This window comes from Lonchura striata, chromosome Z (genome assembly GCF_050655825.1).
Source record: "Lonchura striata isolate lonStrDom1 chromosome Z, ASM5065582v1, whole genome shotgun sequence".
NCBI lineage: Eukaryota > Metazoa > Chordata > Aves > Passeriformes > Estrildidae > Lonchura > Lonchura striata.
The window spans coordinates 82,288,861-82,304,614 of record NC_140740.1 but is presented as its reverse complement, the minus strand read 5'-3'; the positions used below and the strand labels follow the sequence as shown (position 1 = coordinate 82,304,614).

General features: G+C 40.7%; 2 long non-coding RNA genes across 2 annotated transcripts in view; both read right to left on the bottom strand.

Annotated features, from left to right (window-relative positions):
* Window positions 1–15,754, bottom strand: part of LOC146763908 (uncharacterized) — a 61,068-nt gene that overhangs the window by 23,549 nt on the left and 21,765 nt on the right. The window lies entirely within an intron of this gene.
* LOC146763909 (uncharacterized) overlaps window positions 3,202–15,754 on the bottom strand; it is a 30,687-nt gene continuing 18,134 nt past the window's right edge. The window contains exons 2-3 of the long non-coding RNA XR_014951035.1: window positions 9,909–13,627; window positions 3,202–8,601 (exon numbers count right to left, since the gene is read on the bottom strand). This is a non-coding gene — a long non-coding RNA (uncharacterized LOC146763909). The remainder of the gene's footprint in view (window positions 8,602–9,908; window positions 13,628–15,754) is intronic.

Here is a 15,754-nt window from a genome sequence, read left to right as displayed (position 1 = left end):
AAGAGTTACTTTCAAACTATGCTTTCTGACTATTTTAGGGCTCCTGAAAGACAGCTGAGAGTCACATCTGCCAGCACTGGTCAATAGGAAAGGGAAAAGCAAGATGTTTTGCTAGCTACATCAGACCTCTTCTATTATTTTTTTCTCTCCTCAATGTTACAATCTGAGTACTGAAATCAGCAGCCATCTCTTCATTATCCCCACCCACCCAAAAGGAACCTGTTCTGGCTCTGGATAAGCTTTGGATCTATGAGCAGGAGCCGTGCCGTGGCAGTAGGGGATCTCTGCTGAGACATCTTTACTGCAGTTCCATGTATGAGCCTGATACTCCAGTGAAAACAGCTCTATTTCCAGTCCTGAGCATCACAGTGTTCATATCCAGAGCTTAGATTTAAACTGAACAAAAGCAAGAGTGGAAGGAGGAGGGGAAATACACATAAAAACCTGCTATTTACTCTACTGGTAGAAGTAAGTCTCAGTTCTGCTGGCATTTAAACTTTTGCCTGCTCCTTTCATAGTTTCAGCCTTGAAAATCTTTAAGTCCACTGGAGCTAAAAATCAGTTCTTCCCAAGTGCTACACCTTGTCAATCATGAGAGGCCAGAGAGGCCTTAGAGAGGGGCAAAGAACAAAAAACATGGTCTGGCAGAGCTACACATCTATTTTTCTAATGCTTAGCTAAGCCCTAGTCACTCAGAAGGTTTTGATAGATCAGCATAGCTGAAGTGCTGACTACTGATAATGCATGTGAAAATATGATTACCTTCTCTAATTGCTCCTCTCAGATAGCATGGTGTACTCCAGGCAGGTATGGAAAACAAATCTCTTTTTAAACAAAGCTGTTTAAACAAACTGTAGTGCAGTTTCTCTGCGCCAGACACACACTTTAGTCTACTTCAATCCCTTAGATGCCTGTACATGGACGTTAAGAATGAAACAAAGGCTTCCTTGTAAAATGCAATATTGCCTGCTGAAACAGACAACAAAAAATTCAGACCATGGAAAAATATGACTCAATGTTTTATTTATTTTGATAGATTAATTTTTTTTTGTGTGTATTTTATTAGTTGATTTAAAGCAAAGCATAACAGAAACCCTACAAGATCTGCCTATTAGAAGAACTCAGCAATATGCTTCAGGACTTGATGGGCTATTTAGTTTCCATGCACCTTCATAATTTTTTAGTTCTTCCCCTTCTCCAACATACAGAACCACTGTGCACAAGAGGAGATATGAAATGAGAGGTATTTGGCAAACTGCTCAAAATTCTATTCGTGTGCCCCCTCCTGTGGATGTAGAGCTACATGCAGCCAAACAACAGTTACAGAGGCAATTTAGAATTTTACTTGAGGTTAACTTAACGGAGAAGAAGAAACAGAAATATTTTGGTGAAAGAAGTTGAACTTGGTCCCATGAATGGGTCAGATTAGGCTGGCTTTGAAAATAACTTTTGTTTTAAGAATAAGTGTCGTGTTAAGAATAACTGTATTTAAGAATAAGAGGAAGAGTGACAGTGATTATCTCTGTACCTAATCAAATGAGCAAAAGTGCAAAAGAAAAGCATTATTTGGGGGAAGAATAACCAAAAATTATCTACTATTGATTCATTTCTATTGCAGAGATATCTAGAAACAGAAGTCCTTCAAAACTTAAACAAAATATAGTTGAATCAGAGAAGATTTAACAGGAGGATATTTAGCATCACAGCCGGCACATGCAATTGCACCAAGACCACTACCCTGCCAGTATGACAAGCATGAAAGAGGGATTTCACTCACCATTCTCCCTTTTGCTTCCCTCTGGCCCAATCCTTGGGTGTGTCCTTGCACCACGAGGACTTGGACTAGTGGCCAGCTCTGGCTTGTCGGAGTCCAGGACATCTCTTTGGCTGCCCTGGATGCCTCAAGACCCTGGCAGGGGTCTCAGAGACCCTGGCAAAAAGCCCAAAACATCTGTGGCTTTGATTTTAGCCCGTGGAAAACTGCCAACTCTGTATGAGGAATTACAAGGCACAAGGGTTTGAGTAGTGAAATAGGTGAATTGACACAGGTGGAAAAAGTAGAATTTTGGGGTTTTTAAGATAAGGGGTTCAGAAGACAAGATGGAGGTATTTGGGTGTGTCCTGACCTTCTTCTTGTTCTTCTTGTCCTCCATGTCTTGGTGTGGTGGTGGCACTTTTCTATTGGTTTAAAGTAGAGACACATTGTCCAACATAGATCTTAGGTATTGGTACAGGAACTGTAAACATGGTAAATGTAATTTTCAGAGTGTAAGGTGGGAGCTGCCCAGGGCTGGAGGCCAGACTGCTATGGCTTTGGTACAAGGCAGACCACGGGAAGTCAGAGAAAAGATATTGTAGATAAGAAGAAATAAACAACCCTGAAAGCACAATCAGAACCATTCCAGACCTCTTCTTCAGCTGTGTTTGGGAAGGGAAGCAAAGACTCTTTAGGATCTCTCTTGGGTCACCCTGACCTAGGAACCCCAAGAGAGAAATCCACACTGGCTAACCCTACAAAAGCAAATCAAACTGGCATTAACAGACTGAAGAGTCATCTCCCGAAAAGCTGTTTAGATTATAAAATCAAACACAACCTAGAGCTTAAGAGAAGGGGGGTTAACTAGTATTCTTCTAACCCACCTACAGTAACTACTCAGTAAGAGATACTGATGGTGTTTTCTAAACATGACCTTGGTCTCAAAAACCATTAGCTTACCAATTTCCCCAAAGAATCTGCTACTATATAATAGCAAAGAAAGATTAAATATAATTCTAGTCACAGTTCTCTCTAGTTTGGCCCAACAGACTATGTTAATAATTAGACAACAATCAAAGAGGATGGACAAAATCTTTGCCACCACCTTGCTGCCACAGCACTTGCTTAACCAAGTGAGTAAATGAGGCAATGTTGACTGGGTAACAAACTTCCAACCTCAGTAATCCTATAATTGATAGTCAAATGAGCTGATCAAATGGCTCTGTTTATCTGCAGACTGCTTTGGATTTCACTGGTGTCCAACTACTGAGGAAAAGCATTTTGTTGTTTAGTTTCAGATAATTCTGCAACCCAAGCTGATGACTTCCTTGTCCCAGTAACACCACTTGACATCAGACTTAATGAAAAGCAAAAAATAAGTTTCCTGGATGTGAATAAATTTGAAAAGTCTTACAGAACTAAAAATACACAGTAGTAGCCAAAAAGGAGGCAAAAAGGATCTTTATTATTATTATTGAAACATTAAGGTCAGGTTTGGCTTTTAGCTTCAAAGACACAGAAACAGATAAAGTGTGATAATATTGTATTGTGAAGACTGAAGTATCAGACAGCAGGAATTTCTCCCTGCACATGTGGTAGACAAAATAAACTATTACACTCCCATCAGTTATTGGTCACTTTGTAATAACTGTGTATACATTAAAGGCATCTCCAACGAGGAATAAATGCATGTTGCTATTAACATTGCTAATAAAAAGCAACAGGCTTTCCCCCTTATTTGTTGCTTAATGACTCTATTCTCAAAACACTCCTTACCCATCTTTCTCTGGTGGTAAAATAATTCAAAAGCTCCATTTTCTGTAATCTCCCAAAATCATCCAAGTAGCAGTCAGTATGCAAAATGCAGACATTTCTCTGAGGCATTCTTCCAGGATAAAGCCTGCTGCACACTTCCCTCATGTTCCTGCTTTATCTTTGGTAAGATAAACACTAATGCTCAGGAGTTTCCCCCAACCTGTGGAGGTAAAGTTAAATGAGTTTTAGGCTGAGACCATGGAAATTCTTGCAGATTCCCTCCTGCCTGCCTCCTTCAGTATTTCAGTGACTCAAGTCTTCATGTTCGTCTGCCAGGCAGTGCTAAGACCAGGTTACTCTGCACTCTGCTGACTTATTTTTCCTGCCTACATCTCTGTGGCCTCTAGAAGCCCTTTTGTGCAAACTATACTTGGCCTATTTCTCAGGTTTATGTCTCAGATGCCTTTTTTTTTTTAAAGCAAGTATTTCTACTCTGTTCAGTCCCAAAAGACCAAACCTTGGAATATTTGTGAGTGGATCATTCAAAATTCTTCATGCCATGAAGTCATGCAAGAGGTGCAGTGTACTTTTTATGCTTATGACAAACCACCACAATTCAATGAACAATTTTCTCTCTTTTGTACTCTGTTTTCACAGAGAGCTTTGAGTTTAGGGACAACTTAAGGAAGAATGCTGAAGAGCTTTCTCACAGGCAGCAGAGATGTCATCATAGGAAAGACCCTGGAAGAACCAGGTAAAAGCAAGGACTGATTTTAGATTGCTTTGCTACCAGCTTTTTCTGGTTGTGTTCTGGCAGCTCATTTTCTCAACTGCCTTTGACATGCTCACTATGAGGATGAACATATCCTAGACAAGGATTCTGCTGCCAATATTCTTCAGTATTGCTCTAAATAGAACCCCTTTCCCCTTGCCAAGCCCTTTCCTATCACATTTTGTGGGAGAGTATACTCTGCATCAAGCAATGCTGAGCCTTCATTCTACTTTCCACTCTCTCCACCAGAAAACTACCACCTAAAGAAATAAGTCTTAAAACAATGTAATTCTGCTAGAACGTTGTGCTAGACCCTCAAGAGGTTTATTTTAATTTAATTTGGGTTGATGCGAGTTTAACACATTAAAAAATTGGAGGGAATTTCAGAGATGGAAGTTAGCAGACATCCATACTGTAGATGTCTGGTATATTTTTTGACATGGTGTTGGATGGTGTTCTCCATCAAAGCTGGATTTAACCTGTCATGTTAGCTGCTAAATGGATAAAGACCTAGTTGACACCTCTAAAAATGTAAGTGTAAGGAGGAACTCAGCTTCTGCTGGGACAAGGACAATTCTCAGTGCTTTTAGGTATGTTCCAAAAGACCTGAAAGAACAGAACTACCACTAGAAAGAAATCAAGCAGGGCATGGCTTTTGAATCTAGTAGACAGAGGTATACAAGGAGGTCCCATAATTGAAAGTGAAGCTGAGGAAAATCAAACGTTAAATTTTGCACATTCTCATCCATAATGGTAATTAATCATTGGTGTGTTCAACTAAACTTTATATCAAATCTTAACCATTGCCATTCAGGCAGGCTGAAATGCAGCAGCTCAGGAAGAAAGAATGGGGAGTACATATAACCTGCCTTCCTGGAAAGGCAGATTGGTTGATCACAAAGATCTATCTTAACCTTCAGAGAACAGATGGGCCAAGATGGGAGACTGAAGGAAAATTGTTCTTCTGTCACTAGGACACATATTGTACTGAACCATGCTGCGACAAGTACTGTGGCTTCTGCCATGCACCTTCCAGTAAGTCCTGCTTTGAATTTGCATTTGTCAGAAAAGAATATACCATGTGTTCTGAGGAGGTCATCAAAAACATGTGGGAGATGATTGGGATGTGATTAGCAGGGCTGTCCCCTGTCTCTGGAAGAACTGAATGTCACTACAAGTCTTTCATTCACCTCTTCATACACATCTTGATCATGCCACACATCTGGAGCAATGCTTGGAATCATTTCTTCCTCTTTTGCTAAACAGATATTTACAACAAAGTGTTAATTCTGGATTTCTAAGATCCAGACATCTTATCATAAAGCTTATCTTGCTTCTTCTTGGTCTTTGGAAAGACAAAAATGACAAAAAATTGCATAAAATATGTGTTTGGCTTGCAGGCACAAGGAGATTTGACTGTGGCTTTCAAAACTTTAAATACATTTTAAGTGTCCATTTGACACATATATAATTGAATTACATTGTCATGACAAGGCAGTTTAGAGAACAGTGCATGCATTCTTTGGAAGAGGTGTGAGTTTCTTTTAATGGGAATTACCTCCAACTGCAAAGTAAAGGAGACACAGATTTCTGAACCCCACCCACTGCAATGCCTGTTTCTTTTGATTTTGGAGAGAGGGAGAGGATAAGTGTCTGACCAGCTTCTTTTTAGTCTTTGTAGTTCTGAAACCAGAAATAGTGGATATAAAACAGAACTTTTTTTTTTTTTTATTGGATATATTTAGGTTCTCCAGCTTCTCTCAAAAGATTTTACTTTCAAAGTGCATGAATAGCTTTCCCTGCTGTGCTCTTAAACCCGAGAACTTCCAGAACTGGAAAGACAGTCAGTACTTCCCTCACAACAGATGAGATTTCGGATCTTCCTGTGTGGCATCCCTAGGTGATTCTGGGTCAAAGGTCTGGGGAGAGCTGAGAAACTAAAAGAGGGCAAAGTAAAAGATGTGTCTTGTTTCCCAACTGGCTGAATTCTCTACTTGCTTTGTTCCAGCCCAAGGTTTTTGCACCTCTGGCAATGAAGCCATACAGTGCACAAACCAATAACCAATCCAGATCAGGCCCATTGTGCTTCCAGAGGACTGGCAGTGTCTGTACTTCTCCTTTCCTTAGAAGCCAGTTCCCCTAGAGCTAACTGTCATTTTAACCAGAACAAAAAACAATTCAGGGGGAAACAGGTCTTAAAACTACCAGGTGGTTATTCCTAGTTCTTGCTTTCCTATGGATTCTGGCAAGTCTCTGCATCTTATAGATTTCTCAGGTTAGAGTTCTCTGTTTCATCCTCTTCCAAGTACATTTAGTAAATGGCCTTTGAATCCAGCTCAGGCTTCTGATTTGCCTTTCTATAAGATAAGTCACTTTGCAGCTGCTGGCATTAATTTGATCAGTTAACCAATAGCGTCAAAAAATTGCATGTCAAATTTGTGAGTAAAGGAATGGGCATGAGAACTTCAGTTTTGTCTAGTCCATGATGGAAACCTCACCAGCATTAATGCTTTTTGATGTAAAACAATCTGATGTGGTATATATAAGTACAGTTACAGTGTCCAATAAAAAATTTGTTGGAATCTCTCTTCTGCATATTCAATCTTTTTTTCCAGCTCACCAAATTACATGACTGCAGAAAAGGGAGCCATAACAGCAGAAAATCATCAAAAGTGCTGTAATTAGGGAGTTTGGGCTTGTTTCCCTTTCTGTACTTTGGAATACAAGTGTCATTTAGTCCCTAAACAGAAACCAAGTGGTGTTTATCTGCTGCATTATTTTACTGTGCTACCTGGCTCTCAGGGAAATGGGTGAACAGCAGAAGAGAAATGAACCACTTTCTGTATCATATACCTTCAGTAACGTCATAACTCCTGTGTGGAAGACCTGTTGCTCTGAGTTAAAAAAGGATCATGCTACTTTCAGAGTGACTCATGGTCCAATCTGTTCCTTTCTGCAGAGAAACAGCTTACAGAGCTCTGGCTCATCACAGTATAAAGCACTGTATCCTCCTACTGATATAGAATATGTTTAATTTTAAGACTCTTCCTCCTTTCTATGCAATTAACCAGTCAATGCTTCTCTTCCCATCTCCTCACTTGGGCTCTGGAGGTCACTGAGTCCTTCACTTTCAGCAGAAGGACTAAGCAGGGTCCAAGGGGGACATAAATATGAAAAGCTTCCAGTGGGACTTGCAGGCAAGGCAGTTTGGATGTCCATCTCTGGAACAAACTGCTGATCAAATCCTAAAGCCTCCAGTGTGGTGTTGTGTTGCATGTGACATATGGGGGTGTACTTTCAATGCTGACAGCTCTGCTTATCAGTTCTTGTAGACTTGGAGCATGCTCCTCCTGCTGCACTTACACTGAAGCTTATGTTCATGCAACGTGATACAGAAAATTAGAAATCAAGCACCTGCTGACCTACATGTCATTGGTTATTTGTGTGGGGTGTACTCTTCATCCTGCATCCTGCCACCTTCTCCTGCCAAATCCACAGGGACGTGTGGCAAGAAATGACACCTTTGGCTGTAATGAGAAAAATCCCTCAAATATAGAATTGGACCCATCAGCCTCTCTTTGCCTGCCCTTCAGTGGGACCACCTAATGTGGCTCTGACCCACCTGTCAAGGAGAAGAAACTGAACCACTGCATCACTTAACAAAAGCAAAGATATACACGAGTATATCTAGTGTAAAGAGATAGCAGTGCTTTGCAGAAATCCTTTCTGACTGCAACCCTGATCCAAATAAAGAGGTTTTGCACTAAAGAAATATTAACAGAGTTGGCAGCAGGGAGAAACATCAGAGAACTTTAAGCTGCCTGTGTTTTGGATTATGCGTGTTGGTAGTTATGGAACAAACCAGCCAGATCACTAGTACATCCACACACGATGAACAGCCTTGTTTGCCACTAGGCAGAGTACAGTTTTGCTCTTTCACCCAAGAAATCTAAACTGGCATCAAGAATTGGATAAGAACTGCTCTGCAATGCAACAGAGTCAACTTGAGACTGGACAAAAAATCTCTCTAAAGAAGACACAGCTGCTTTTCTCCAAAACTGCATGCCATTAGGTGGCTATGTGTTGGGAGATATGGGGTGCTGTATGTGTTCTGCTCTCTAAATATCTACTTTTTCAACCCAACCGACCATTCAGACAGCCAGCTTCCCAGCCATGGATGGAACCTGGTTACAGACATAAGCCAGTAGCTCTTACATGTACTTTCTTTGCAGGGATAGGTTTTTTCTCTGGTAGCAGGACATCAAGGAGTTGTGCCTTCAAACATTTAGCTTCTGACAGCAGCCACATGGTATGCTATCTGAAACGGATGTTAGATACAGAAGGGAGAGGTGATCAGCGGGGAATTTTCTCTGTGAGAGAGCAGGGCCAGTGGGACAGCTGTGGGCAAAGGTGAGTTGTGCCTCACTGTGGCAGCTGGGACACATGGCCTGGGTCTTAGTCAAGGGAAGAGAGATAACTTCTAGCTACTATCTTCCTTCTAAACACACTTCTCTGACCATGAGTAGCGCAAACCGTGTCCAGTCAGGCAGATACTGACCTTCCAGGGAGCTTTGTCTGACCACCTCATGCACCCAGAAATGCTATGTTCAAAAGGTTTCTTCTGGGAAGTGACATTTGCAAGTTAAATGGAAGGCAAAAGAATAAACACAAGCCTTTTGAACAGCTTAATGAATACAACTGCCATCCACATGAAAGATATTCTTCCCTTTTGAGTTTTTTTTTTCTTTTGCTGATACTTGGAAAGCAAAGGCTTGAGCACATTCCAGAAGAAAAGACCAGGTCAGAGCAGTGCTCCATACCCTATGATTCTGGGTAAGTTTGTTCCTTAAAGAAAGATCCTATCAGTGTTTTACAAGCCTAGCAAAGCCAATGCATTTAGAAGTGTAGGGAAATGTTACACAAAGGGAAATTAATTAATGTCAAAACCTACCAAGATGGTATGTGTCACGGGACCTACATGCCATTTGGGCAGATTCTTTTTCTTGTGCACACTCTGCTTCCTTGGCCAATACCAATGATATGTGGAATGGCAGAACAATTTACATATATGTTAATTTATCTCTTTTGGCTATTTTTTCTCCAACTGCTATTTAAAAACATGTGTTAGTTTTGCCCACAGTCTGAGCTGCTTTCCTCTGTGATTTTTTGTCACATCTCCTGCTAGACAGCCAGAGGAGCATGAATGTTCTGTTTTAGAAAGGTCAGTGTTCAGACACTTGAGGGGCATCTGGGTCACAGAGACCATCTATTTTCTTAGCAGACAGTATGGGATCTGCAGAATTTTTTTCTGGTTTTTCGTCACCAGGTGGTGCTCCAGCACTGAGCTAGTGCTACCTTGGTCACTTCCTGGAGCACCAGGTTCTCCTGAAGCTTTGGGCTGCCTGCTCTCCTGCAAGATCAATTTCATTATTCTGGTTTGCAATTCGGATTTCCCCTGTCTTGGGCCTTTCTTCAGCAAGGGTGAGTGAACCCTCCACCTGCTTCTCACTAGCAGTTTTCTCACTGAGTTTGCTACCTCATAGGATTTGTCCAAAACAGTTGGTGCATGGCTGTAACCTCTTGTATTGTTCCCACAACAGGCATTGTAGTTGGATCTGGCCATACCTTGGGCCTCTTCTGTTCACCAGATCTTTTTTCAGAGCATGGTGCACTTCTATCATGATTAGTTCCTTCTTCAGTAAAGATACCAAAGCACTACGGTCCCAGAGAGGTTTGGGAAATCTGCCTTTTGAAGATCAAATATTTTTGTAAATAGTCCATCATCATCCAAGCTTCATGGATTTGGTTTTGTTCACATCTAGTGATAAAACCAGAGCATAATATAAGGAGCTTTTCAACCTAACTACTCCTAAATTTCAAAATATGCAACTTTGTGCATGTCCACATTGCAATGACATCAAGATGTTAGAGTGCTTTAGGGGAAAAAGAAAGAGCAATGTCCTTTCCCTTCAGAAGGCCAGTGTCCTGGTCATGTATGGTGTCATAAAGTGGTTTGTATCCTTGGATTGCATTAGAATAAACGGAGATTTGAAATCCACCCTCCCAAACTAAGTGTTGAACACCTCAGACACTTGCTTTGCCACTGAGCCAGGAATTCCACCTCAGGACTAAGACATATTTCCAACAGAAGTTTTGGTGAACAACAGGAAACTCATCAGAAAGAAGTTTTGGTAAAAATATGCTAGTTTTTAAACCTGACATTCGAGATAAAACCTGCTTGTGCATTGTAATGCCTTAAATCTAGTAGGTCAGCTAAAAAGAGGCACTTCCTTTTACCACTAAAGACCTGGATTATATCCCTCAAAATACACATCACAGAGAATTTATTAAAAGCAACCTACTTTGGGATTTGTACTGCAGGTCAGAAAAAATATGCAGACTGTGCTAGCCTTTTCCTGGTATTTGTCTCTGGCTTTGTTTTTTAGCAAGTCTGTTGATTACTCTAAGCTGGTAATCTTAGGTAAAGCACAAGGTGTCTCTAGACCCTAAAACAGATTACATGAGAGCAGTTCTTCTCATGCTAAGGACGAATACCCCACAGAGGCCTTTTGTTTTATGGCATGGTTAAACATCATTATATGAATGCAATTTATTGCTCTGACTCATGTGTATGTATGACACTGGTAGTCTGAAAAGTAGCCTGAAAGCATAGCTGATTTTTCTGAGAACTACTCTGTTCCTCCAGAGATATGTTAATTCTTATGTCCATTTTTATGAATGTCTATCATCCCAAGTAAATGAAGGGAGAGGGAATTAAATATGATCCTATTTGACCATGGAAAAGCCAATTAAAACTCAGAAAGTTATGCAAAATTTGGAAAAGTACTTTCTTTATTTCACTTTGCTTTCTATTTTGATGTGTGAAACATAAAATATCCCTTGGCAGTGGTTATTGTTCACTATATCACACAAAACCAGCACTTATATCAAAAGATGCAACAATATGCACACAGCATTTTTACCTCTGTGCATCTGATTCAAAGCCTGTCTGTGGAGTGTCATAAATACAGCCTAAAACTGACTTAATATTATGAAACAAGTAAAGAAGAACATTTCTTTATCTCATCATTTTTTCTTACAAATCCAGATTCTTGGGGAAAAAAATTATAATAAAAAGAGCAACTGACATTTGAAAAAATAATAATTGTAACTGCCTTATCATGAAAAAATCGCAGAATCATAGAGTAGTTTGGTTTGGGTTGGAAGGAACCATCAAGTTCCAACCTCCTACTAGACCAAATTGTCCAGAGCTCCATTCAGCCTGGCCTTGAGCACAGTTTCTCTTCCCTCTGCCTCACCACTCTTAAATAATTTCTTCCTAATCTGTAATTTAAACCAGATCTCATTGAAGGCTGGCACCCTGTCCTTCAGGAGTGCCTTTCTTGTGATACCTTTCTTGTCAGAACAAAAGGTTCTTCTTATTTAACTTCCCTGGAAGAGAAATCACATCCACCATCTTTCAGCTTTTCTGAGTTAAGGAAAACCCAAGGAAGATGGATACTAAACATAATGAGGTGAAACAAGGTCCAGCATTTAGTTTTCATCACAAACTCCCTGGGATTAAAGTCTTGTTAGAAAAGCAAAATGCTTTTGGACAACCACTGTGTGGTTGTCCCACAAGAACTATGTGGGACAACCACTATATAATCACTTAAGAGATTTAAATTTTATAATAGATTTGGGAAGTTTTCAACTTTGTTTTATTATTGGTGAGACAGTAAAAAACAGCAAGCATGTAGTAAATAGTAGATAGCAAAACATTCCACTGATATCCATGTTTCAGAAAGACATGAGCAAGCTAAGTAGAGATGCTGACACTCATCAGCATTGCCAAAGACATCCAACAGAGATGGCCAGAGACCCCTCCTAAAAAACTAATTATGTGCTCCTGATCAAACCTTTACTCCATTCAGCTCCATTCTAGAATGGAGGAGACAGACTCAGGCTTAAAACTATATGGGGAGGAGCACTGGAGGTTTTCCAGTTCATATGTCAGTAACCTTCATAAAAAGTTTATTCTTTAACAGCTGCTGAATTATTTTACTTATGAACTCCCAAATTAACCATGCTATATCTACACACATTCACAGCTGCCTGTCTTTCCAGAGGTTAATACCTCAGCCTGCCTGCCTGGAATGCAAGAAGAAGAAGGGGAGTTTCCTCCACCTAAGGCACTCCCAAACACACACCTCCTTTGCAGTATGCCAGACACCTGGGGACACTCAAAGCCCTGCTGTGAATGTCATAGCAGTGCAGTTGCATGGCTTCCTTATACATCATACATCATAGATCCTACATGTACCCCACACTCACATGTAGGGTGTATGTGACAGCCCCAAAGCCTGGTTTAGGACTGTGCCAGGACAAGAGTCATTTCCTCAGTATTTCTGCTCCCAGCATAGGAAGTAAGAATACGGATGCTGCAGGGAGAGGGGAGTCGTTCTGCAACTTTCCCAGTGGTAAACCAGTATCTATATTGCACATATAGCAGAAAGGTTAGTGTTTTCGATGACACTTCTACATTGTGTGCAATAGACAAATATACAGCATCCTGGAAGAGCTTACCTCCTTCAAAGCAACCTAAGATGGAACACACTGTTATATGCCACTCTACAACAGCCAAGTTTACCTTTAACAGAGGAAATTCATTGAACTCATGACATCCACATGGTCCTAGCAGATGATCTATGCTGGAAGGCCCTAAAAAAAATACAGAAGTCCCTAGCATTTTGTTCTAGAAGAAATCTCCCTGCTGCCCCACTGGAAGCAGCTGGATTAATCACACATATTTAGGCAAGGAACACAGTAGGAGGATTCATTCCTGTGGGCTCACATCTATCTTCATGATGCCAGCTCTGATATTTTTGGGGTTATTTTTTGTTGATTTTATAGAAGAGATAACACTGTTTCTGGGTTTAAGACCATCAGTGCCTTCCAAGGTGGCACATGCAGTATTTCTATAAAGTTTGAAAAAAGCTATAGTTCTAATTAATTAGTCAAAACTATAGTGTGATGCCAGGGCCAACGAACTAAGAGGTGTGCAGTGCTGGTATTTCACAATGGGGAGGATGAGATGACTCCTGAAACCCTAGGCTGTGACTTGGACCAGGAGTGCTGGCCTGTCTGGAGGGTTTCTGCAATAGCATCTCCTCTCTGTTATTATGCCACACAGACATAATAGGAGCATGGGTGTTTCCACAGAGCAGGTCAGCACCAGCAGGGATCAGATGAGTCACTGCCTTGCCTTGGGTACTGCATGTTTCCTTGGGCAATGAGTCTTTGAGGGAGGCGGTGTGGCTCTCCATCAGACAAGGACATAGAGCCTGAAAGGCAAGAGGCAGAGAATCAGTATGGCTATGATTAATACAGTCAAAGAGCAATGCTGAAGTGGAACACAGAGTATCTGCAAGAAGACAATAAGCAGTGAATTAGTGCACTGACTTGAGCAAAGTGGTGCTGTCTGTGTCTTTAGAGCTGTTGTAATAGGCTGTCCAGCTTTATACTACACTTGCAGGAGCACTAACTGCATGATACATTCATTTTTACAACCCCTCTTTAATACTTTTTAAGCTCTGTGTACCTTGACTGCCACAATATCCCTCCTGAAAACCTTTATCATTTGCTGTTCTCCTCTTCTGTCAAATTTGATCCTTTCTGCTCTCTTTATAAGGAACTGCTTTACTGAACCTTGCTATTATTTAGCTCCTCTCTGAGGGAAGACTTCAGTGCAATAAATAATCCAAAGGACATCCCGGACTCCTCATTTCTTCCCCCAGATTTGTTGGATAGTCCTGATCATGGAAGAGCTCCAACTAGGCAAGTGGTTTTAATAAATTGAACTTGCAAAAGCAGAATATGTTGATGACATTACAGGACTGAGCTCCCGAAAAATGGAAGCATGATAAACCTCCATCATCCCTGTGCAATATCCCCACATGGCTTTTTCTTTCTCTAGAAGTGGGTGGAGAAAGACAATTATATATTGTAAGTATATTCCTCCTTTCCAGAACATGACCAAAGGTATTTAAGAGATCAGCTGCAGCCTAAAACCTGTAGGTTTCTTTTATCTTGTTTGCTTTATTATGTTTGTTTTTATCTTTCTTTCTTCTTACCACTCACCTGCAAGCACTTGAGCCAGTCTCTGAATTTTGATTTGTACATCAAAATCAGGTCAACCTGAGTAAGAAACAACCCCCCTATGGTGCTGTAAGACTGACCAAGTGCTCTGAAAAGTGTTAGATGATAAATACTTAGAAGTTCATACTACACAATTGTTACATATTTTTTATTAATCCCATGCACTTGGTTTAGAAATGCTTGAATGCCATTCAAATGTGTCATGAAAAGGTGCAGAAGTGCAAACTCTTTGAGTAATCAGGAAGCCTACTGTGACCATTTCTTGCTAGACCTATGGAACAGATTTAGACATAAATAGAAACAACCAGGAACTCCTAATAACAGGGCTGCCAGTACAGGTTGCATTCCATGTATCTCTCACTACCTTTTTTCACACTATACAGGAGCAGATGCAGCAAAGTCTTGTTCTGCCACTTTCAGACAGGCTGAGGAGAACTTCTCCAACCTTTTTTGCAGGCAAGAAATGTTTGGCTGGGGTGGAAAAAATTGGGGACCTATGTTATTTCATGATTTCCCCTCCCCATCCCTGCTCTCTTTATCCCCCTCTGCTTTACATATTAACAAGTTCCTGGTCTTAGATTAGATGTGTTTAGCCAATGCATCATTCAGAGAAAATACATGTATGGTACAGAAGCAGCGCACTTTGTAGCTCTTAGAAGATCTTTGCATCCTATCTAAATAACTTTTAAATCTTCATCATGTCAGAGTACAAGGTAGGATACACAGTCACTTATTTTTGGACTTTCAGAGGAGTCAGAGGACTATTAAAATGAAAGGTACGAGGCTGTTAGGCAGAAACTTAATTCCTTTCTCTCTGGAAGTTGTGCATGTTTCCACAAGAATCTCTCTGCTTTGTCCTGCTGGGTGCATAGGATCACTGGGAACAGACCAGACAGAGTCTTTATCCTGTGGCCACATCAGAAACACCATCAGTGCCTGCCATCTCCTGTGATCAGTGAACACTTGGTTCTTGACATGGGAAATGGCCCTCAGCTAGGGACATTAGCCTTGAAGGAAAAAATTACCATCTGAGTATGGTTTTTTAAGTTAATGATTACTAATCCTTTCTGATCATTTTCCAAGACTGAAGTATCCACTTAGGAAGATAAAAAATTTTTCAGTTATCACACTTGCTCCTTCCATGACCAGACCACTGCATCCTGCTTATGTAGGGTACAGAAGTCTTACAGTGAGAAGGTTTGTGACCTAACATAACATATGTTAAGCTTGCAGCAACCTCTACACAAATGGTGCATTGCAAAGATCTTGAAGTCCTTGGTTGTGAATGAAAGAAGACTGTGCATACCCATAAC